The sequence below is a fragment of the Marmota flaviventris genome, chromosome 11, assembly GCF_047511675.1.
Source record: "Marmota flaviventris isolate mMarFla1 chromosome 11, mMarFla1.hap1, whole genome shotgun sequence".
Lineage (NCBI taxonomy): Eukaryota > Metazoa > Chordata > Mammalia > Rodentia > Sciuridae > Marmota > Marmota flaviventris.
The window spans coordinates 47,446,166-47,472,688 of NC_092508.1; the positions used below are offsets into that span (position 1 = coordinate 47,446,166).

The following is a 26,523-nucleotide window of genomic DNA, read 5'->3' on the forward strand; positions in this document are numbered from 1 at the left end:
TTTACTATTAGCTTTTCAGTCCACAAATCAATACCTAATAACAGATTCACTTTATGATCAGTGACCAGTTATACCACCTTTTTCAAAGTCTCTTGGTGGTTGGTTATTGTGCAATTTATTCAAGCCATGAAAATTGTGGAGTTGCATAGTCTTTCTTTCACCATTGATAAACTTGTGATGAGATTTTATACAAATTGATACTTGAAAGGGGGAATTGGCTAGTCAAAAAGAAAGTGCAGCAAGAAGCAAAAGATGATTATGTTGAAAGAGAAATTTCAATGGAACATAAATGTAGATACAGAGAGAATGGCTGACATTGGGAATATTGACTCTAGATATGCAGTGGAGGGACTTGGTATAAACTTACTAACAATCATGGGGAAATGCGTCATGATAAAAAGGGGGAGATGGTCCAAAGGAAGTGACTGCCATAAAACTTGATATTAAGAGAACAGCTAGGAATATTTCATGACATTGGAAATACAAGGATGAAATGGTGGAAGCTAATCCAATCATAGACAAGAATATGACCATTTTCAAGGCACAGAGAAGATATATATGCTGTATAGTATTACATGGCAAGAAATAGAGGACAAGCACTACTCCTGCTACTTTTGATAAGATTTTATTGCAAAGTCTTAGAACATTTAATTCCCAGTATTTCTTTTTTAAAATTTTTATTTGCTTTTTTTAATTTATCCATGATAGTAGAATGAATTTTGACATATTATACATACATGGACTATAACTTCTCATTCATGTGGTTGTACATGATGTGAAGTTACACTGTTCGTGTATTCATGTAGGAACATAGGAGAGTTATGTCTAATTTTACTAACTTTTCCATTCCCATTCCTCTCCCTTCCTTTCACTTCCCCACCCCCATCCACTCTGGTGAACCTCCACTCTCCCCCAACAAGCCCCTGCCTATTGGGAATCAACATCCCCATATCAGAGAACATTTGGCCTTTGGCTTTTGGGGATTGGCTTATTTCACTTAGCATGATAGTCTACAGTTCCATATACTTACTAGCAAAAGTCATAAAGTTAATTCTTTTTTATGTCTGAGTAAAAATTCTATATATATATATATATATATATATATATATATATATATATATATTTTTTTTTTTTTTTTTTTTTTTCTTTATCCATTCATCGATTAAAGGGTACCTAGGTTGATTCCATAGGTTAGCTATTGTGAATTGACTGCTACATGTTGATGTGCTGATTTTAAGTCCTTTGGGTATATACCGAGGAATGGGATAACTGGGTCTAATGGTGGTTCCATTCCAAGTTTTCTGAGGAATCTCTGCACTGCTTTCCAAAGTGGTTGCACCAATTTGCAGTCCCACCAGCAATGTATGAGGGTACCTTTTCCTTCACCTCCTCACCAACATTCATTGTTATTTGTATTTTTGATAATTGCATTTCTGTAATTACTAAAGATGTTGAACATTTTTTTATGTATTTGTTGACTTGAACATATTTCTTCTTCTGTGAAGTGCTTGTTCAGTTCCTTTGCCCATTTATTGATTGGGTTATTGTTGTTATTTTTGGTGTTAAGTTTTTTGAGTTCTTTGTATATGCTGGAGATTAATGCTCTATCTGAGGAGCAGGTGGCAAAGATTTTCTCTCATTCTGTAGGCTCTCTGTTTACATTTTTTATTGTTTCTTTTGCTGTGAAAAAGCTCTTCAGTTTGATGCTATGCCATTTTTTGATTCTTGATTTTACTTGTTGTGTTTAGAAGTCTTATTGAGAAAATTGGTTCCTAAGCCAATGTGATGGTGTGTTGAGGCCTGCTAATCTTTATGCATTTCATTATGCAAAGCTTTTAAGCCATGTGACCTTATTCTTTACCCAACCTATCTTCCTGGAAGTGAGTCAGATAGAAACAGCTTTCAGGGTAATATGACGCTATTATGAGCAAAGTATGCCACTAACATGGACCATACATACAGTGTCAGATTTTAATGGATAAAAATAAATCCACAAAGTTTATAAATTTTGTTGACTTTAATTCTCTGGATACTATGATTCTCGATTTTCCTTCTTGTGCTTTAGGATTCTTGTTGAGGAATTTGGTTCCTCAGCTGACATGTGGAGATTTGGGCCTACTTTTTCTTTGAGTAGGTGCAGGTCTCATGCCTAGGTCCTTGATCCACAGGTTTTTCTGCAGGGTGAGAGAGGTCTAATTTTATTTTGTTACATATTAATTCCCAAACTTTCTAATTTCAAGTTATAATGTGTCATGTAAATATTATATTATTTTACCTTCTTTATATATTTATTACTTATATAAGGGTTTTAAATATCTTTTCCTTTATAAAGCTGATGTGATATGCTGGGCCATAGGAATTAAGGTACATATGCCTTTACTGTGAGGTTTTATATTCTTTATACAAATCTTAACATATTTAACTTTGTACTCTGGCTTGCATTTTTATTTCTGAACAGGTTCTTTTGAACCAGAAAAGTTTTAATTTTGATGAAGTCCAATTTACCCATGTTTATGGTTCATTCATTTTGTACTACATACAAAAATATTTGCCTAACAAAAAAATCTCAAAAAATTTTTCTTTTGTGTTTTATAAGCTTTATGGTTTTCACTCTTATCCCTGTGTCTATGGTTCATTTTTGAAAATATTTGTGGAGGATATGAAGATTCAATTATTTTTTGTATAGACCTAATTTTATCTTTCTACTGGTTGAAAACAATATCCTGGTATCCTGGTTGCTCTAGAATTCCAATATGCATTTTTAACTTTTTAAAGGCTATCTTCAGATATGTTATACTACCATAAATATAAGAATTTTGCAACACAGTGACATATACTATGTACCTGTGTGTGTGTGTGTGTGTGTGTGTGTGTGTGTGTGTGTATAGTTTTAATATATGGTCAGATAAACATTTACAAGTACTTATACTCAAACAAATTTTTCCTTGATGGCAGCTAAACATAAGCAGAGTAATATATGTTAGTATAAAATCCACATCAGATAATTAATAAGCATCTTGTGGTTCACACAATTACTTCCTAGTATTCATTGTAATTCCCTTTCATCAGCAGTGCTTATAGATGGGTTTTAATTTCCTTGACACATTAGAAAAGAGTATTGACTAATGAGGCTTGAGCATTGTAATTTAATATATAACATATATATTTATATACACATATATAAATATATATTCTATTATTTCAAGGGAAATTGAAAGGGATGACAGGTGAATTTGTTCAGACTCTTTCTTGATCTAATCTTTGCTTCTGCACCTCTTAAACCATTGTATAAACCCATTGAATCTTTCTGTGGTTCCTCATAAGCCACCTGAAAACCTAGTACTGCAAACTTGCCTTTTTTTTGGAATAACCCTACAGGTTTCCCTAGACCTTTCTCCCTAGGATTCTGAATGAGAAGAACCTGGAAAATTAGGTGATGTCCAGAGAGGAAAAAGAGTAAAGTCCACAGCACCTGACATCACATTCTTGCCACTTTGAGTTCCATCTACAGAAAGAAATCAAATAAAAGCTCTACATTAAAGGGTAAAGGTCTAAGAAGATTTAATGTAGTGTTTTCAACAATTTAAATGTTTTCATCCAAAAGAAAAACTTTGACCGTGAAATTTTAGACATTAGGTAAGATGTCAGTTGGGAATGATGATGAAACATTTTAAATATCAAGTAAATGTATTCCTTAGCTGGGCTTAAGGGCATTCTTGATGTGACATTATTAGATTGGGGTAAAATACATTTATAAGATAAATATGTTTTACTTAAGAGTGTGACTTGGGTGAATATATGTTATCATACCTGATATTGTATATTTCTTGCTTGCTCTTCTATTTTTTATTTTCTGTTGTGTTAAATACTATTTATTGTGCTTACAGAATGTATCTAATCCTAGGTCCCAGGGAATGTATTTTGATCTGTACAAAGAATTATATGGTGACATGTTTATGGATTAATATCAGGAAATAATAAATATTTACCAGATGAAATATACAAAAGAGTTGAATAGATTTTTCTCAGTCTTTCTTACCATATCACCAAGAGACCAGTTGAAAAATATCAGCACTAAAGTATTTTTTTTTATGTGTGAAAATTTATAACAATTGCGAGCAGAACTTTAAGATGAAGTTGCCAGCAGAGTCTTATGGCATCATCCCTAGGCACTGTCAGTAAGATTGAATTTTTTGATCTTTATCATTAGTTTTTACATAATACATTTACAGGCAGAGCACAGGTAAATAATGGTCTGCAATGAATTCAGTTCATAGTGCCTGTATCTTGAAAGGCACTTTGAATCAGGGCTTCCTATCATATATCAACAGGGGATTACTACTCTCCGCTCTTCTGATTGTGTTCTGGAAACTCTGGTGTTTATCTTAATCCTTTCTTTTTCCTTACCAAGATATCTTTTTCAGAGCATTCAGGCAATTTTGCCCAGGAATTTTCTTTGGGGATTAAAATTTCTTTTGTATGTCCTGGAATCTCTTCTAATAACTAGTGGAAAGGAATTAGGGACTTCAACTTTGTAGATTTGTGTCTGTGACAACCCCATCTTGCAGCAGTTCTTTCATATTGCTGACAAACACACCCACAGATTTAGCTTTCCCAAATGAGTGATCACCTTCCAGGTTATTGACCTCTAACAATTAAGAGCTATTAAACAATATACTGAAAAAGAAAAAAAATCATGCTTGTTTTCAGTTCATTTTATAAAAAATGAACTCAACCATTTGAAATTTATCTAAACAAAAATATGAGGAAAACTACTAACTGTTGAAAGGAGAAAAGTGGAATTTAAATATGTGTGATTAAAAACACAATTGTCTTTAATAGCATGAGAATCATGGTAAATTTGTCTATTTTTATGCTCAAATGAATAAAGCATAATTGTAAAATAAAATAAATATTTATCTCTGTAAGATGATCCAATAATTTTAAACCAATAATTTTATTGGAACAATTAAATAAGAAATTATTTTATTTGTTTTATTGTGGAAACAGAATACAACTTCCCCCTTTACTCCATTCAGTCTACCTTTATGCAAAATTGTAGTTAGTCTTCACAATATCATGTTCTCTTGTCTCTTCTTGTTATTATTTTGTGGTTTAGATCTCAGGAACTTAAATTTCTATGTTCTCTCTCTGTGCCTTTTAAAAAACTTAATCTCAAGAAAATGCATTTTATTAAACTTTTAAATGTATACCATAACAGAGGCCAAAGAAATTCAAATTGTATGAATTAGAGCAGGGCCACACTTTGAGGGAAATTTAATCTGACTACTATGATTGGAAAATATGCAATAAATTAATGTTTATTACAACTTGTGCTAGATTGTCTGTTGTCTACTCAGGACTATCACTCGTCCTTTCTGAGGCTGAAAACTACATTTTCAAGAATGTTCTTCCATGAATGGTTCTTCTAGGTTGTAGTTTTCCAAATCCCACTGGGATTCCCTTGCCAGTAAAAGCCTCCCTTACTTGAAGAACCTATTATGAACTTATCTGAGATGAACTTTTCTAGCAGAGAATTATGATCAGCCTTATTACTTCTAGACTTATAATTATATCAAAGACCTGAAGGTCATAGGGATGAATTATGAGGAGATACTAAAAATTTTGCTAAAATGATTAGGTTTTGCCAACTTACATTAAAAGAAATTTGAGAATGAAATGGGCATTTCTTTTTTTCCTTTTCCATTCATCCATCCATCCATGCATCCATCTATCATCTATCACACTATCCAGAGATTCTGGATTCAATGTACTGTCTTGTGCATTTGGGAGAGACTCTGAGAATTTGCTCACATGTTTGACTAAACGATGAACCCAACAGTGGATACTGTCAGGTTCTGGGATTTCATTTTATTCTCCTTACAAGCCACTAGGTTATATGCATACTTGTCTCAGTTTCATGGAAGATGTGAAGACATGAAATGTCTGGGTCTGAGATAAAGGACTTTATTACTCATGATATAGCAAGCAACATGGCCATCATTTTTGCATCATTTCCCTTTGTTCCCAAATCTCAAGGGGATAATTTAAAGGCCTTAAGTGGATGCTATTTATGCAGTGGGTTTATGCTATAGCTCAGGAACAAAGAACTTGGTGAAGACACCTATTTTATATTAAGCTTACTCAGTGAATTACAGGTATATTACCTCATACTTGAGGGTTGATTATTGAAAACAAAACCTTGAGAAATGCCATGGAAATAAAGACCTTGTCTTAAAGAGAAATGAAGACCTTGTCTTCAGGGAATCCTTGGAAAGAGCATGCAGTTTTTAATCAGAGTCCATGGCAAATTATCTTTCCCATAAATCTCCTCTGTCCTAAATATTCTTGGCCAAGTTAAATTTACCCATGCATGTGTACTCAATTGACCACTCTTATTAATATGATAGACAAAGGCTGAGACCAAATATGTTCAATTTATTTCAGATAGCTTTAGTGATAGTTATTTTTGACAGGACCCCATGTAGCAAGGTTATGTCACCCTGCAGCATTGTCTTCAACTATGCTTCCCACAGTCCTGGATTCAGTTTATTGTGTATAAATCCTAAGGGTATAAGTAGGTCACATTTTACTCTGGCAGGTATGATCTAAGTCCAGTCTATTATTCATGATAACCTTTGCAAGGGAGTTTAGAGTAACCACTTTATCTATGATCCTCTTACCAATAGTTATAGAGGAAATCATGGGACAAAATACCCATCCTCATTTCCAGTGGAGAGACATTCTCTGCCTACTCTTTCACAAACAAACAAAACTTGAAGGGCACCATTAACTCCAGTTTGGGATTTTTTGATAAACTTAATTTGAATGATCATTAAATTGGTTTGGTTTAGCCACATAGGTAGTATAATTAATTAGTGGCAGTCTTAATCACTACACACAGTATAACCCAAGGCTGTTTGAATGTCAGGAGGGGCATGTGAATATTTTTCATTAAAATTAAAATATGGTTGTATCAATAATTGTATTTGTATACATACAAGTGGGGAATCCATATTCTGAAGTTGATGTTAATGGAATTATACACAATAATTCAAGAGCAGTCATGTCTAAATGAGTTTTCCTGTTTTCATAGCACATGGATGAGAGTGGAAAATAGAGCAAGTTGGATTGACAACTCTGTAACTGGTACTGCTTGATTTAGAAAGGCCAGAGCAATGGCTAAAAGGGGCATAGTCAGCAATTAGAAGATATATTCATATTGGTTACCTGACCTATTAAGTGACAGATGCGATTTCACTGAAGGCCCTGAAGCTGTGTCTTCTGGCCATAGTAGTACACAAAGAAATACAACTTTCCCAGAAAGATTTCAGACATTTGTGGCACCATCAAACACTAGAAAGAAGCAGGGATAGGACCTTATATTACATGATCATTAAATTTTTCTACTTTTTGTTTGTCTGCAGAAGACAAACAGAACTTGTAGAAGAACAGCACATCATCATAAATTTAATCAGATACTGGCTTCATTTGCAGGTAGTGTTATGAATGTGATTTCTTTATTTGAGTAACTTTGTCCATGGTACCAAGTATACAGTTTCTGAAAGATTATTTTTATAAGATATTTAGTAAAGATAGACAAAGTTTAATAACAAGAAAAAAGTCTACAAATTGAATTTTAGAGGACAGCATATTCCAAAGGAGACTAGTTAGTATTGTGGTTGTAGACTGAGGTTGAAGCCAGAATATATTAGGCAAGGTAAAGAGTGGCATGGGATGAAGTCTCAAAGTAGACAGGAGATCCTTTCAGTGGTGTAGGGCTTTAAGGAAAGAATTTAAATACAATGTTTTAAATTTCATTTAAGCACAATGGGCAGGGCAGGGGAAGAATTTATATATTCAACGATTCTTTGGACTCATTTAGAGGATGGATTGAAGTGGGGTGTGGGTGTTAGCCAGGAAGCGATTAAAAGGACATTTGGTCATCCTAGTAAGAGTTGCAATTGGCTTGGACTGGATTAGTTAGTAGTGGAGGGGGACCAATATAGATGAAATAGGAGAATGTTTTTAAAAGCAGGGTTAACAGAGTTTGATTAAGGATTGAAGATGAGAAATCAAGGATGGCTGTATGTTTTTGTCTTGAGCAAGTGAATGGTTAATAGTGCAATTATTGAAACAGAGGAGACACGAAGGTTGGGGTAAGGAACTGAAGAGCAAAGGGAGAATGTATCGCAGGGGACATGGAAGATTTGGAATTCTTTGAGCATACAATATTTGGGATGCCTACTAGATAGCCAATGGTGACATCAAGTAGACAGTTGTATGTATTGATTAAAAATTCAAGGGAGCAGTCCAGCACAGATATAGATTTGAGAGTTATTGACTGAGAGGTAGTATTTAAAGTCATAGGACTTCATAGAGTTAAGGAGAACACAGAGATCAGCTAGAGGTACATAGAGTACGGGAGTACTCTCAACATTTGGAGGTTAAGAGAATGGTAAGCTCATTCAGGAGAATGAGACAACAAAGAGATCTATCAAGTGAGGTAGAAGAAAACAGAAAAAAGTCATGGAAGCTAGATCAAAAAGCATATTAAGAAGGAGAGAATTATTTACTATTTTAAAACGGCTCAGATTTCAAATTTCTAAGGGCAGAGAAGTAATTTCTGATATGAGATGACATGGAGATTATAGTGACCTTCACAAGATTAGTCTCAGAGGTACTGTAGAAATGAAAGTATTGGGGACTGATGAAGAAGAAAATTGGAAGATCATATATATATATATATATATATATATATATATATATATATATATCATAATCAGAATAAAAATGAAATTGAGAACAGCCTAACAATAACAAAACAAAAGCAGAGAATTTAGCAAAGACAACGATAAAACCCCAAATCTTCCTTTACATAACATATGCCTTTGAATAATGCTCTTTTTAATTTTTCTTTGGCTACTTATCTTCTCCAAATAGTAGCCCATATTTTAGACCCTCACTTTAGCCCCACAATTTCACTTTTATCCAGATTTCACTTAAACCACTCCAAGAAACACTGTGTATATTGTTACCAATGTTTGCCCAATTAGATTTTATCCTCCCCAACATCTCTGAAGTATTTGAAATAGTTAATTATTGTCTGTCAAAATTTTCTCTTCCCTTGTAAGCCATTAGCAGAATTCTATTGTTTCTCCTCTCTAATGTATATATTTTATGGGATATTTTTCTTCTTCCCTTCCTCAAACTGTAACATACAGATATTTTTTTCCTTCAATCTTCATATTTCTTTTCATAGAAATTACTCCACTGACTTCTGTTTTCAGTAATTTCAGTACCATTTCAGTATGAGTGATTCATCTGTTTTCAATCTTGAACCACGCTCTCTTCCAAGTACCATACCCACACCCACACCCACACCTTTCTCTTTCACCTTCACTTGAACAGCTTATAAGCAGTGAACCACAAACCTGCTCTTCTTTCAAACTTTCTCCAAGGTAAAGAAAGTAAGCTATCATAAAGATAGTATTGTCCATTGAGTTGAAAATTATTCCAGAGCCTAAGTAAATGTTAAAGAAATTTAAAAAACACCTTTGGAAATTTATCCATTTGATATTTAATGTTTAAATATAAAAAGGTGTTCACAGAAGTATTTTATACCTGTGAAATGCTGAGAGCTATGTAGAAAGCATGCTTCTATAGAATAATTAATCAAATGTTTAATAATATATTAAATGGCCCAAGGGGAGGTTATCAGTATGAATTTTAACTACATTTAAGGCCACAGCAAAATGTAGTTTGGAACGTGAATACTGGGCATTTAGGTTACAATATTTTCATTGTACTTCACTGCGAGGCCCTCTAATACATGTATAGAACCATTAAAGAAATGATTATGTTTTTAATGAATTAATTATGTTTTCAACAAGCATTTAATTATGTTACGTGAATAGTGATTATCCAAAGGACTTTTGCCAGTAGGCAGTAGTGTGAATTAACTAAAATATTTCCAAGGAGGAAATGGTATTGAGGAAGGCTTTGAAGTATTAGCAGGGGATACATAAGAAGCCATGGAAAACTGGAATTTCAGGTTAAGGAAATGGAATGAGGATTGAGTGCAAACACAGATGTCTGCATGGATCGGAGGTGAACTCAGTTTGATGGACTATCTCTGGGTATGATAAAGATGAAGATGAAATTGAGAAGTGAATAGATTTGAATACAGGTTGAAGATCCCTTATATGAAATACTTGGGCCTAGAAAAAGATTTGGATTTTGGATTTTTTTTTCAGATTTTAGGATATTTGCTTATGTTTAATGAGTTATCTTGAGAATGGGACTCAAGTCTAAACATAAAATTCATTTATATTTCAGAAGAAATGTAAGTAATGATGTTCAATATTTTCAGAATACCTGTATTTTGCTCATGACCTGTTACATGAGGTCAGGTGCAGAATTTCCCACTTATTTCCCTAATTGGCACTCAAAAATTTTTGAGTTTTGGATTCTTGAATTAGAAATACTCACCCTGTACCTGTTTTTAAATTTTAAATTTACCCTTCTGTAGATAATGGATAACTATAAAATTTGAGTTGGAAGAAAAATGAAGGGACACAAGCCTGAGAAAAATACAATCTGACAGTGGAGAATTGGTGGCTGGAGAGTGTGGATGTGGGCAATTGTTTTTTTTAAATGGTACTTGTTAGTATATGAAGAAAGTAGCATGGCATGGTTGCATACACTTGGTGGAATGACTGTACTTTGCCCAAATATGAGCGTCCCATTTCCTCTGTGAATGCTAGAAATGTGGGCCCCTTCAGAGACAAATTGGTACTCTTGATACATATAGGATTTCTTGCCTTTGGCAAACGAACACAGCTTTTATTTGGTTTCTAGTCCTGTACTTGATAAGTAAGAGAGCTTACTATCCTCATCTTTGCATTCTAGAGTAGTGTATGAAAACGTTAATTTTCTAGGAATCTTAGTTTTTTTTTGTCCTCTTTTTTGTTTGTTTTTGGTTTCTATTTGTGCTGGTTAAAAAAAGAGGGTTTGAGAACTAGGTTAAGATGTGTTTGATTTCCATTTTTACCCCATTTCTTGGCTTATTAGCGAAGTCACAATTCTCTGATCCCCCATTCTCTGACTGTAAGATGGTTGAACTAATACATAACCCAAGATTTTTTAAATTGTCAGTGAGATAAATTATGTAAATAATTTAGCTTATGAATTTACAGGCACAATCAATTAATGTTGCTGGCTTTTCTCCTCATCTTAATTAACCTTTTGTAGAACTCTGCATTATTGACGATTTCTTTTTTTGGCATGCCTTTCTCTTTCAAAACACCTAATTTTCTCGTTCTTCTTACATTCCTCTTTGGCCTCTTCATATTCTGCTGTTTTATTAGCTTTTTCCTGTCTTACATTTTAACATTCCCTGGAGTCCTATTCTCTGCCCTCTTTCTTCCATAATCTTCTAAGGTCATGTCTAATGACCACAATTTCAAACACTATGCAAAAAATACCACTGTGTTCCAAGTTTTTTGTTTTTAGTAGAGTTTTTCTTCCTGACTTCCATATCTAGTTTTTCTATAGTCATTTCAGAGTATACTCCAAGACACTACACAAAACTCAGTATGTTATTTTCGTACATGTCTCTTTTTATCGTAATCTTTTTGGGTTGCTATAGTGAAATAGCACAAATGGGTGGCTTATAAACAACACATATTTACTTATCACAGTTCTGATGCTGTGAAGTCCAAGATCAAGGTGCTGGCAGGTTTGGTATCTGGAGAAGTCCTGCTTTCTGATTGATAGATCTAAAGCTGTCTTCTTGTTGTAACTTCATAAGTTAGAACTGGCCAGAAAATTCTTGAGGAGCCCTTTCTTTTTTATTATTTTCAAAAATTTCTTTAGTTGTTTATAGACTTTTATTTTATTTACTCATACGTGGTGCTGAGAATTGAACCCAGTACCTCACACATGCCAGGCAAGTGTGCTACCACTGAGCCACAGCCACAGCTTACTCAGGGAATCCTTTCGTAAGGGCACTAACTCCCAAAGAATCTCACATCCAAATGGACATTATCACCTTCTAAAGAGCCTTACCTCTAAATACTATTACATTGGGGATTAGATTCTGTGGGAGAGATGAATTAGTCTATAGCATCTTCCTTGTGCAAATTTTTCCTCTTAAATTCTCCATTAGCTGAATTTTCCCAGTGTCCCAAGAATATTTCTAGATATTTCCCTTAGTCTTATTTTCTACTACAAATGATCAACTCCTAAATTGTTTCTTCTTTCTGAAAGGGCTGTAGTTCAGGCTTCTTTGCATGGATAATTATTACATCAATCTTAAATGCTCACGTGCATAACATCTACTTCCTCCACAAATTCTTTTATTAGAGTTGATTTTCTAAATTCTGTTATTGATTGGCTATGAGGTGCCCCCCCAAAGCTCATGTGTGAGACAATGCAAGGATGTTCAGGGATGGAATCATCAAATCATTCAAAACTGTGATCTCATTAGTGGATTGATCCACTTGAATGAATTAAGTGGGTGGTAGCCATAGGCAGGTGGGTTGTGAATGAAGGAAGAAAGTCACTGGGGTTATGCCTTTGGGATTCATATTTTGTCACTGGTGAGTACAGTTCTTTCTCTCTTTCCTGTTTGCTAGTCTTGAACTGCTTTCATCTGCCATGCCCTTCTGCCATGCCCTTCTGCCTCACTTTGGGCCCAGAGCAGTGGAGTCAACTGACCATGGGTTGAACCCCTCAAACAGGGAGTTAAAATAAACTTTTCCTCCTCTAAGTTGTTCTTTTATGTTCTTTTGAACACAGCAGTGAAAAGCTGACGAGACGATCTCCATATCCATTCTCTTAAAACTAAAATCTTAGCTTGACACATATGGCCACTAGGAGCCAAAGTTTCCATCTTGTTTGGTCTTATCTACTATATACTTCAGTGTAATATTAAAATCAATTTTGCAGAAATTAGTTTTCCTATTTAGTAGCCTCTTCCCTATTTTGTTTTTAGGTCTCTGCACATCTTTTAAACTGTCAGTTCAAAATTAACTCATTTACCATTCAGCAAATCATTAATCCTCAACTATGTACTAGGCACATTGACTATGTGCTAGGGATTTTTTTTGTGTGAATAAGTCTCAGACACCCAGGTACTTCTCAATCTGTTCAGTGCACCTCACTATTAACTAATTGAATTATCAAGATTTGCCTATTTATCTGCTTCTTTTATTGAACCATGTGCTTCCAGAGGGCAGAGAGTTTATCTTATTTGTTTAAGTGTTATTAGCTCTTTATACAACCATAGATAACCATTAAATGTTGAACAAATGAATAAATGGTTACTTAAACAAAATGTTATAAGAGTTCCTAGAGATATTTGAAAAGTATAATTTTACTAGAGCTTAGCAGAACATAGACACTGTTTCCTGAAATTATAAACCTACTGGGCTAGAAAATGAGTGTTTTAAAATAAATAGAACACCTCAGCCTTCTAGTTAATTGGTGTGAATAATTTCTGACAGAAGGTTGAATATCAAATAGCTATCTACTTTCCCTCTCTTTTGTATCTGTCACATATATTTTGATAGACATTAGCAATAAACCAAAGAGATGTTTACACACAGGTATTGTTGCTTTTCATTTCGGTGTGGATAATGAGCACTAAGAAGGCAGGTAGAGTTACCAGGGAGTAATTGATGTTGATGTTTTGTGCTATCATGTGGATATTATTTAAAAAAGAGACACTAAACCAACATTACATGCCCGATATTTACAAGGAAGGGCCATGAGGATCAATGACTTTTTAAATGAAATGCTGTGTATCACACTCTGTCATTATCTTATTCTTAGAAATATGAAGCAAGAATGAATAATTCCATTGAAATTATGGGCAGGAAGGGCTATTTGGACTGTATAACCCAAACCCTTTTTATAAATGAATCAAGGTCCAAATATGTTAAAGTACAGCAGTCTTCCTTTATCTGTAAGGATGCTTTCCAATACATTTTGCAGATTTCTGAAACCATGAAAAATACCAAACCCCATATGTACCCTGTTTTTCCCCATACATACATATTCATGATTGAATATAATTTTAAATTAGACAAGTAAGGTGAATAATAATAGTAAAATATAATAATTATAAAATATATTGTACTAAGATATTATTAAAAGTTATGAATTATTTTTGAAAATGTTTGAACCATAATGTTTTAACCATATGATAGGTATCTGAAAGTGCAGAAAGGGGAAAACTACAAATAAAGGAACTACTGTGCTAACTCTATGTGACAAAGACAGTTGTGTTAGAGCTAGGATGAAAATTAATATTCATAATTCAAATTTCTTCTCAAGTATTTTTAAGTTCTAGCAGTACTAATCTGTAAACTATGTGGGATTCAGATTAGCAGTATGTTAATTTTAAACAGATACATTCACCAGCCATTAATTGTAAGCATTTGTTTAGTTTTCATATTGCTAATATTTATATGTTGAGTAACTCATACTTGACATTGATTTTATATCATAAGCCAAAATTTCACAAATTTTATTTTTTCGAAAAATACCAAAATAATGGCATCTTTTCGTTCAGTTCTGAGATCAAACAGAGAGCCCCCGCGTGTGTATTTGTGTGTGTGTGTGTGTGTGTGTGGTAATGGTGGTAGTAGTCCAAACCTGGACTGGCATTTGGAACCCCATTTGTTTTTCTACTTTTTATTTGTTTTTAATTGATACACAAAACCATAAAATTTTATGTATTAATGGGGATACTGTATGATATTTCTTACATGTACACATAATGTACCATTTAAATCAGGCTAAACATACCTATCTCTTTGAACATTTATCACTTGTTTATGGTGGCAACTTTCAAAATCCTTTCTTCTAGTTGTTTTGAAAGATATTATAGGCACCTTACTGTTCAATAGCACAGCAGAACTTTCTACTCTTATCTGTCACAGTACACAGTGATCAGTCTCTTCCCATTTCTCCCTCCCTCCTACACTCCCTTCCCTTTGATAAAAATCATCCTGATCTTGACTCCTATGAGATCAACTTCTTTGGATTCCACATGAGTGAGATTACTTGGTACTTACTTGTCTTTTCTGAACCTGTCTTATTTCCCTTAACATTGTGATTTCTAGTTCTATCCATGTTGTTGCAAGTGACAGTATTTCATTCTTTTTCATGGCCACATAGTAGTCCATTGAATAATGTACTTAATTTTCTTTATCAGTAATTTTATATTCACCAGTTGATAGATACTTAGGTTCTTTACATTTCTTGGCTCTTGTGAATAGTGCTGTAATAAACATGGGAGTACAGCTGTCTCAAAGTACTGACTTCATTTCCATTGTGTCATATTGTTTTGTAACTGGGTTAGGGCCATAATCTTTTTTTATTAATTAATTAATTTATTTTAATTAGGTATATATGAAAGCAGACTGCATTTTGATTTATTGTACACAATTGCAGCACAATTTTTCATTTCTCTGGTTGTACATGATGTACCATTGTACCATTTGTGCAATTGTAGTTGTATCTAGGGTAATGATGTTCATCTCATTCCACTATCTTTCCTGCCCCAATACCTACTCAGTTTTGCCCAAATTTTCTCCATTTTTCCTATGGCCCCCCATTATGGATCAGGATCCACTTATCAAAGAGAACACTCAGCCTTTGTTTTTTGGGGATTGACTTACTTTACTTAGCATGGTATTCTCCAGCTCCATCCACTTACCTGCAAATGCCATAATTTTATTCTCTTTTAATGCTGAGTAATATTCCATTGTGTGTGTATATATATATATATATATATATATATATATATATATATATATATATATATATCACAGTTTATTTATCCATTCATTTATTGAAGAGCATCTAGGTTGCTTCCACAGTTTAGCTACTGTGAATTGAGCTGCTATAAATATTGATGTGGCTGTGTTATTATAGTATGCTGATTTTAAGTCCTTTGGGTATAGACTGAGGAGTGGGATAGCTGGGTCAAATGGTAGTTCCATTCTGAGCTTTCCAAGGAATCTCCATTCTGCTTTTCATATTGGCTGCACCAATTACAGTCCCACCAGCAATGTATGAGTGTGCCTTTCCCCCACATCCTTGCCAACATTTATTGTTGCCTGTATTCCTGATAACTGCCATTCTGACCAGCATGAGATGAAGCCTTAGAGTAGTTTTGATTTGCATTTCTCTGATCACTAGAGATGTTGAACATTTTTTTTCATATATTTGTTGATTAATTGTATATCTTCTTCTGAGAAGTGTCTGTTCAGCTCCTTAGCCCATTTATTGATTGGGTTGTTTGTTTTTGTTGTTAAGTTTTTTGAGTTTTTAATATATCCTGGAGATTAGTGCTCTATCATTTTTGTGTGTGTGTGTGTGGCAAAAATTTGCTCCCAAAATGTAGGCTTTCTGTTCATCTCATTGATTATTTCATTTGCTGAGAAGAAGCTTCTTAGTTTGAGTCCATCCCACTTATTCAGTCTTGATTTTATTTTTTGTGCTTTAGGAGTCTTGTTAAGGGTGTCTGGGCCTATACAATGTGATAAAGATTTGGGCCTACTTTTCCCTCTATTAGGCGCAGGGTCTTTGACCTAATTCCTAGGTCCTTGATCCACTTTGAGTTGAGTTTTGTGCAAGATGAGAGAAAGGGTTTTGTTTTTGTTTTGTTTTGTTTTGTTTTTTCATTTTGCTACATATGGATTTCCAGTTCTCCCAGCATCCTTTGTTGAAGAGGTTGTCTTTTCTCCAATGTATGTTTTTGGTGCCTTTGTCTAGTATGAGATAACTGTATTTATGTGGGTTTATCCTCTGTGTCTTCTATTCAGTACCATTGGTCTACTTGTCTATTTTGGTACCAATACGCTGCTGTTTTTGTTACTATAGCTTTGCAGTACAGTTTAAGGTCTGGTATTGTGATGCAGGGCCATAATCTTTAGAGACACAATCTTGAATGTCATAATCCCAAATGTTGAAATTCTATAATATCAAAATCCTTAAATTCCAAAATTGTTAAAATCTAAAATCCCACAAGATAAAAATTCTGGAAATGTGATTCTGTAAAAAATAATAAAACACTCTTTTAAATCAATTTATTTACATTTTAAAAATGAGATTTATTTGAGAAATACTTAAAATACAAAAGAACATTTCATAGTGACTTTATTCCATGAGAAGATAAAGCATATTCATAAAGCAATTGTTCAAAAAATGAAATGCTTAAATGCATATCATTGTGGTTGGTAACTCTGTGCACTCAGTTTATAATTGCAGTTATATGATATACTATGACAAACTAAATTTTTTGACAAAATTGATCAAAAACTATGACTGAGTCACCACCAAAAGTATAATTACCCAAAGAGCTGAGATCTTGAAAAATTTTATCTTTCACTAATGCTGATGTACAAAAAGCATATCTGTTCGTTTTTCAGGAATTTTAATGTTTTTATACATATGCACAATGTTTTTATGCAAAGTCAAGGTTGTGATATAGCACACTTATGATGTTAAATTTGTAAAAATTGCCTAATATGAATTAGAATTCTCTAAAAGTCTTACAAAATTTATACCTCCAGTATTTAAATAGGTTCTCCTTGGAGAATATATTCACATTCATTTTCTTCCAATGCTGCCCTTTTTGAAGTTCTATGTGATTTGATATACACTGACATAAGCATTCCCTATTAAATTTTCTGATCTTCCATGCCATGCTTCTATGTTGTTTTGAGTACCTGGAAATCCACTCAGCCGCACTCATACACAGACCACAAATTTGGCAGAAACAATATGAATAGCAACACAGTATGTGTCTTATCTTAACCATGCACATAATTACTTTCAAACCAGTCAGTAATTTTGCTGCTTTCTTCAGGCAAATGCAGCTTTAATTCATGAAAAGCTCCTGAAATTCCATCAGTTGGAAGGAATGCCAATGCAGACAAAAGATGCATTTTTAAAATGAAGTTTTCATTGTTGTACCATGTGTGGCTAATCCACTCATCTGAATTTTCTGCCAAATGCATTGCGCTGTATGGGAAAAAGAAACACACTTTATATAACAGTGATACCTTGAAATTCTCTTTTAGAAGCCTTGATTGCACCTAATTGTAAATCTTTTATGATGACTTGGGAGTTCAATTGAAATCCATTTTTTTTTCCCCTGAAAAGTCCACAAAATCTTCAAGAAAGTGTTTATGAAGTGTTTTGCTTTTTTTATAGTCATCAATACATCAATGAGCAGACACACTCTAGAGTTTTCAGATCCAGCAGGAGCAAGGATTGCATATATTTGATAAAGAGTATTGGAGACAGTTTTAAAAGTGCCATCCATTAGCTGAAGTGAAACATGCATTTATTTTTCTTTTCGTTTTTCTTTTGGTACTGGGAATTGAAGCCAGGGACAGACACTCTACCACTGAGCAACATCCCCAGTCCTTTTAATTTTTTATTTTGATATAGGTTCTAAGTTGCACAGGACCTGGCTGAATTGTAGATGCTGGCCTCAAACTTGCAATCCTTTCTTTTCAGTTTCACACATTGCAGGTATTACAGGTGGAGCCATCGGGCCCAGCATGCATTTATTTTTTTAATGTTAGATAAATAAATATCGGAAAGTCTATCTTCAATGGCGAAATCCCTAACCAACAAGAGTTAACCATTCAATGTGCTTTTGTAACTCTAGAGGAAGGTCACTGAGCTCTTATCATTTTATTTGCATTCATTAGAGAAGGGTAGTTTTTGAAGGCAAATGTGGCACTACATGTGAAGGGGCAGAAGTAGTATTTGTTTCAATAATTCACAACTACCGTGCCTCCAACCGAAAATGCACTAATCTCTTCCCTAGATTTTGATTTTCTTCCCATGCTGTAGTTTTCTTTTCTCCACAGTGGGAAGTGGTATTTTGGGGGATTTTTAGCTTTCAGATTCTCAATATTCAGGGTAAGATATTTTGATCTCTAGGAAGTTTTAGAATTTTTAAATATTTTCATTTTTTGGAATTTCAACATTTGGATTTGTGACATTTGGGATTGTGTCTTTCAGTTTATGATTGGCACCGTTGGTAATTACACTTTATCTTTTGATTCTTGATTATGCCAAAATATGGTATAACTTGGAAACAAGGTGACTAACGGATTAAAGTGTACTACACACAATTAAACTCATTCAAATACCCAACACCTGAATTAAAATACATGTACAATTTTTTAATTAAAATCTAATATTTCACATGGCTTTATTAAAACACTTGAGACTGAAGTAATTATTAAACTTCAGACCATTTGCTTTTTAATCAGAAAGCAATTTAAATCATTGGAATGTTTCTCTAAAATTAAAAATTCTCAAAATTTTAAGAGATTGGGTCCATTGCATTTTTAAGTAAAATTTTTTAATAGTATGAGTAGCCATAGATTTTTATTATCTATGAATAAATACATCGGTATATTTTAGGCTTTTCCTTTTTCTACCTTCTAAGCTTATACTTCATACTTTATACTTCCTTGAACTGATTTTACTTTTGCCTTATTTTTCTTAAATCTTTAAATTTCCACTATTTTGTTATATTTTTATGTATTTTTGAAGTCATATTTAGTTTAAAACAGGAACAAGGCTGAATAAAAAATAAACCATAGATAAACAACATATTATAAAAAAACCCAACATATTAGAAGTTATTATAATTCAAAATGTTGAATATTTGAAATCATGGGGTTTTTTTTTAGTAATTTTTCTATATACCATAGTATGTGAAGGTTAAACTTCTAAATTATACATTCATTATTGAAGGAAGAATTTATAGCAACACAGAAATCTTTCTTTTTAAATCAGTATTTACCTATTTGTTAATAAATATCTTTACAATTTTTCTGTTTTCCAATTACCATTTATAGACTATAGAAAATGGTTTTGTTTAGCTTTGGTACTGACATTTTGTGTTCTAAAACAGTGAGGCCATAAGGTGAATGACTCCTGGTTTTCTATTTTTAAAATTAGAGGTTGTTAAAAAAATATGAAAGAATTATGTCCTAAAAATGAGTTATTTTTCACATATTAAAATCTCAGTTGCAGTGCTGGATTGCTTTGTAAAGATTAATTAACTAGAGGTAATGCTTGCACTTTGGCTCACTAACAGAAAAAAAAATGCTCCACTATTATCAATCATAGAATTTTAGTAGAAAAGTTAATGATGAATGTAAAGTAAATTTAATACAAATACAACCTTTTTACCATTTAGGAAAATGGAAAACATGATTATTTTTTTTTCCCTCCAAAGTATAGATAATTAGCCAGTGGGCAATCTCATGGAATTTTTCCTTCCTTGGCAGGACCTCTCTTTTAACTAGTATTAGATGTCATAAACAATCATTTCTGAGCTTGTGTAGTTGAGCAGCACTGGGTGTTTAAACAGTAGTGGAGTCAGACACACAGTGGCTCTAATATGAGAAGATTAGAACTTGGACAAGTTCCTTTAGCTTGATGAGTCTCAGGTTCATTTAAAAAATGATGGGGTTGAAGTAGGAGGTTTCTAAGTGCCTTTGATTTGTAAAATTTTCCTGCTGAGCTATGTTGAAAATATGAGTGCCCTATTGGGTGTTCCTATGTTGCATTGCAACAATTTCAGAACATTCTTGAAATAAAAATGCATTAATTTCCTTTAACTTAAGTTCTAAATGGTTTTGCCAAATAAAACAACTATAAGTGCGTGTCCAACCTCCACATAGAGGGTCGTCACTGATGCTGTTCCTGTGGTAGCACCACAGTGCATCTCTGAAGCTGTAAAGTGCTTCCCTTGGTTTGTCCCTCAGGCCAAGACCCTTTGCGGTTTCAGATACAGAGTAGAAATGTTCAGAAGTTCAAATGGAAGTGATGATGGGCCAGGGAATATGGAGCTGGTGCTAAATTCAGATAACTAGTTTGTCTTGATCTATCACTTTCTTTAAGCATACATTCTAAACCACAGTGGCTTTTTGTCTCATTAAATATTTGCTCACAATTAAAGTGTATTTAATGTTGAAAAATAATTTTTTGAAAATCAAAGATTTCAGAACAATTTGTATACAAATTGTAATAAGTAATTTTATCCTCTGTGAGTTAATTACTATGAATAGATGTATTTAAGTCAACTAATTTCAAAACAGACACAAGCTGAGGACTCTTAAAATATAGATTATAAAAATGATTTGTGCTCATCATAGAAACTTCATAATTTACAGAAAGTATAAAGAAAAGTAAATTTATCATAGTTTTGGAAATTAGTACTGTTCATATATATATATATATATATATATATATATATATATACATATTTGTATATATGTGTGTATGTATATATATATGTGAAGGTTTTATATATATATATATATATATATTTTTAAGGAAAGTTTTAATTTTTTTTCCCTCTGAAGTTTCAATAATTTCAGCCTATGAAATGTACCAACACATATTAACAGGAAAAAGAACATACAGATTTGTTCTGTGTTTTCACATGGGAGACACACACATTCAGTATGACTTAAAGATTTGAGGGGCAAGATGGCTGAACCTTATACAGAGCTTAGCAGATGGATAGTAACTTGGGTTTCTGGGGATAACCCAAGAGGGGCACAGGTCATGGAAGATTTCAGAGAAGAGGTTCATGGTGATCAAGGATTGACTTGTAATGCTGAAGTTTTCCTGATGAGAGTTACCTGTAGTAATCTGTCAGGGGGAGTTACCAGTTTTTTTTTTTTTCCTGTGAGAAGATCTTTCCTAGTTAGAAAGAAATATCTGAGAGAAAAGTCTCTGCCTGCATCCTTGTTTACTAGGTGTAAATTTGTTTTTATAAAAGGACAGGTTTTTGAAGCTTTTTTTGTGTCTGTAACATCTTTGAACAGCCATCTGGAAAGTAAGAGGGAAGATAAGCAAATATGTATTGAGGGAAATCTAACCTTAGGTTCATCCCTCAGAAAGCTCAGGAGCATCAGCGACACTGTACTGCACGGTCTGTATGGCCTTGAGGCAGAGGGGTGCAACTTTAGAACTGTGACATGTTAGTGCTGGGCTGTGGGAATTGCTGGGTTGGAAGCTGTACATTCTAGATACTCCTGATCAGGTGGTCCCAATAATTCCATGGCACTGTTAATAGCATCTCAATAAACATAATCAAGGTTTCATATATATTGGGGCTGTTGTCTGGGATTCTACTCTGCACCGTTGATAGATTTCTAATTTTTTGCATATAGCACACTTTTCTAATTATTTTAATTTTGTAGTAACTTTTGATATCTGGTGGGGCAATAAATGCTAATTTCCATTTATTATTATTATTCTTTAATTGTATATTGTTTGTTCTTCTTTCTTCTCTTCATCATCGCATATATTTTAAAATCAATTTATCAAGGTGTCCACCCACCAGATCTTTTGGAGTGTTTGTGTATACATTCAATATATGAATAAATTTAGGGGAAATCACAAAATTTTGTCTCTAATTCATGAACATGGTATATCTTTCCTTGTCCCAAATTTTTCCTCAATGCCATTAATTCAGTTCATTCCATCTCAAGTCTATAATCAACTTGCTTATTTTTTTCTTCATATTTTTTATTGGTGCATTATATGGTGAGATTTGTCAATACATATTTTTACATGCACACAATATAACCATATAATTTGGCCAATATTACTCTCCAATGCTTATCCCCTCTCCCTGCTCCCCACCTCTCCCCACCAGGTCCATTTCTTCTACTAATCTGCCTTTGATTTCTTTGAGATCTGCCCCCACCTTTCTTTTCCTAGTTTCAGCATTTTAGAGAAAATATATATCCTTTGAACATATTTTATTTATTTTTATTTCACTTAACATAATGGCCTCAAGTTCCATCCATTTCTTGAAAATAACACAATTCACAATTCATTTATGGTTCAATAAAACTCAATTGTGTCTATACACCACACTTTCTTTATCCACCACACTTTCTTTATCCATCACACTTTCTTTATCCACACATTTATTGATGGATATCTAGGCTGGTTTATAGTTTGGCTGTTGTGAACTGTGTTACTGTAAACATGAGTATGAATGTAGTGCTATAGTACGATGACTTTAATGTTTTAGGATAAATACAGAGTGGTATAACTGGGTCATATGGTGGTTCCATGCCTAATCTCCATACTAATTTCTATAGTGGTTGTGCTAATTTGTACTCTTGATGACTGCCATTCCGACTGGTGTGAGATGAAATCTCAGTGTAGTTTTGATTTGCATTTTCCTAATTGCCAATGATGTTGAACATTTTTTCATATATTTTCTTCTTTTGAGAAGTGTCTGTTTAGTTTATTTGGCCATTTATTAATGTGGTTACTTGATTTTTTGGTGTAGTTTTTTGAGTTCTTCCCCACATAGTCAATTAATCCTTTGTTAGAAGAATAGGAAGCATAGATTTCTTTCCCCATTCTGTAGGTTCTATTTTCACCTTCTCAATTGTTTCCTTTGATGTTTAGAAGCTTTTTAATTTGATGCCATTCCATTTATTAACTCTTTTCATTATTTCCCAGAGCTTAAGGTGTACTATTGAGAAAGCTGTTGCCTGTGCCTATATTCTGGAATATAAACCCTACATTATTTTCGAGGAGTTTCATAGGTTCTGTTGCATTTCCTAGGTCTTTGATTAATTTTGTTAACTGACTTATGTTAATATACTTTTTATTTTTTCACAATCTTCAGTTTGCCTGACTCTTTCCACTTCAGAAACAACTCTAAAATACTATAACTAATTTTTCAGGTAATAGAATGTGAGTAAAATAAACAAATGAGAAGTGTTGTATTTTTGCCAAGTACAATTATGCTACAATTTCTTTTTTTTAAAGAGAGAGAGAGAGAGAGAGAGAGAGAGAGAGAGAGAGAGAGAATTTTAATATTTATCTTTTAGTTATCGGCAGACACAACATTTTTGTTTGTATGTAGTGCTGAGGATCGAACCTGGGCTGCATGCATGCCAGGCGAGCGCGCTACCGCTTGAGCCACATCCCCAGCCCTACAATTTCTTGATTTTAACTTTGACATTATCTTAACTTTCCACCATTAAAAAATGAGAATTTAACTTTCCTACATCACTTTCCTATGTTCACATATTTCTTCTTGGCTGATCTCATCAGTATTTATGTACTTTTCTTAGTAAATTAGTTTATTGTATCTATATCTATATCTACACCCTCTTTACATATTTTTTTTCATAAGTGAGTTACATATATACTATGATTCTATTCTATTGCAAATTTTTGTTTTCCTGGATTTAATAGTAATTATTTTCTTCTTCTTTCTCCCCTCCTCCTCCTCCTCCGCCTCCTTAACTGTCTTCTTTCTCTTCCTGTCTTTATTTTAGTATTTATGCTTTTTGTGTTCATAGGACTAGTCTTTCTCCAAATGTGCTACAACATATAAGTATGTGGTCATCTATCAGTTTTGGTTTTCTCTTGGGGTATCCATGCCAGGTTCTTTCCCTAATCCAGTGTATGTGTGTTTCTTTCTTCGGTTGTTAAAGTGCTTTTGGGGATTTTATTCATCTTGATGACTTTCTTACCTTTTCTCTAATTTCTTGACCCCATTCATTTTGCTGAGTTTATTCTTTATTCTAGTAAATACAGCCTTTAGGAGATTGCTGAAAGCAATCCTACTCCTGCTGTATCAGTCTACAGAAGTTGCTCATCACCCCCCGGTTATTTTGCCCAGCCAGCCGGGCTGCGGCAGATGGTGGCCCGTACCGGGAGCCCTGGGACACTCGGGGGTAAGTGACGAAAAAAAAGCTGCCCGTCCATAGATAGGACGGGAGCAAATCTGCTCGTCCCTAGGCAGATAGGGCGAGAGGAAAAATGGCCATTTCGAGAAAATGGAGAAGATTGATACAGTATGTTTGTGTCTTGTTTTGTCTCAGTGTATTGTATTGTCTTTGTGATGAAAATATGGAAGGGGTGAGAAGTAAATTACTAAGGGAAGGAGGCACCCCAGTGGAACCAAGAATAGTTAGGGCATGTGTTGATAAAAGCTCAAGAACTCTAGTCAGAAAGAAGAAAAAAGTTCAGAGGAGGAAGGATTATCAAGAAAGAAATTGCAAAAGGCTATTACTAAATACTTTTCGTTACCGGAGGGTGCATCAATCGCGTGGTGGCGGCTGCCGCGAGCTGGTCATGGTGCAGCAAGGGCTTTCCAAGAAGCGGCAACTGGCTCTTCCCTGCCCCCCACCCCACCCGGGGAGCGGGACGCCACTGCGAGAGCCGAGGCCAGGACTCTCCCCAGGGCCATCTGAGGCTGCCCAGGACGCTATAGCCAGCAAAAGACGCTACTGGCATCCCTGATGTTTGGTCATTTCCAAGGCCAGTAACTACAATGGTTCTCCCACACCTGGAAGCTAAGGAGTAATGAGCACTATTAAGGCTTATTTCAAATGTAAAAAACCTTGAGATAATGTACTAAATTGTTCAGAAGGTTGTTTTCTTAGTGCCTGCTGGAATACTACAGGATTTTCTTTAGCCACCCGGAGTTCCTGCCTTCGTCCCAGTGCCAGTGAAGATGAGGATGGAAGAATTTCCAGTGTTGCTGAAAACTGGACGAGACTTTGGCTGAAAAACGGATGAGACTTCGGAGCTGTTGCTGTTTCTACTACTACAGCTTAGGCTAGCTGCCTGCAGAACTTACCTGGACTGTGATTTAAGTTAGCTGCCTGCAGAACTTACCTGGACTGTGATTTACTGGGACTGTGAGTTAATCTATCTAGACACTGCTTTATCTGGACTGAGACAACAAACTGTAATCTACAACAAATTGTAACTCAGTATCTTTGCTAACGGTGTCATTGCTGGTATAATTTTTCCAAGGGCTTCTTGCATGGAGCCATCAATTGGCTTGGTATTGTGGCATTTTGTATCCTCCCCTTCTGCTTGTAGCAGATTGTTTGTAGTGTTTCTGTAAAAACCACTATGGTCATTATTTAAATTAAACAAAAGGGGGAAATGTTAGAGTCTGTAAACAAGTCTGGATGGTGCCGCAGTCTGGCTGGGCACACAATCACGAGCCACCACACAGCTTGTAGATTCAAACAGCAACTCTTTATTCCCGAACTCACACCAGCCGTCTACAATCACGTTCTGGGGAAATCCACGTTCTCTGCCCAAATCCACCCCCACTGGGCTTCTGTCTCCCAAAAAATACTGTCTGAATCTCGTGAGAACTCAAGGGGAACTCAGGCAGCAGGATACGCCCTATTCCCAGCAGGAATAACTTTAAACCTGGAACGCCCTAAACCCAGAACATCCTAAACCCGGATCCACCCTGGTCCTTGAGCAAGGTCACCTTAGATGCAATGTCACTGCAAAATGTCCTATTTCCACGAGTCCTTCCACTAAGCAACATGGGGTACGCTGGCAAGGAAATTGTCATACCTACTTGGCTAATGGCTCCCAGCAGGATGGCGCCTGGCAAAATGCCAGAGGGAGTGGTTTGTGAAGTAACACCAGCCAGCCATTAAGTGTGGAGATTTC

The 26,523-nt window shown here is 34.5% G+C and overlaps 1 pseudogene; it reads right to left on the minus strand.

Annotated features, from left to right (window-relative positions):
• The window catches only part of LOC114099622 (nucleophosmin-like), a 74,429-nt pseudogene that overhangs the window by 18,697 nt on the left and 29,209 nt on the right, over nucleotides 1–26,523 (minus strand).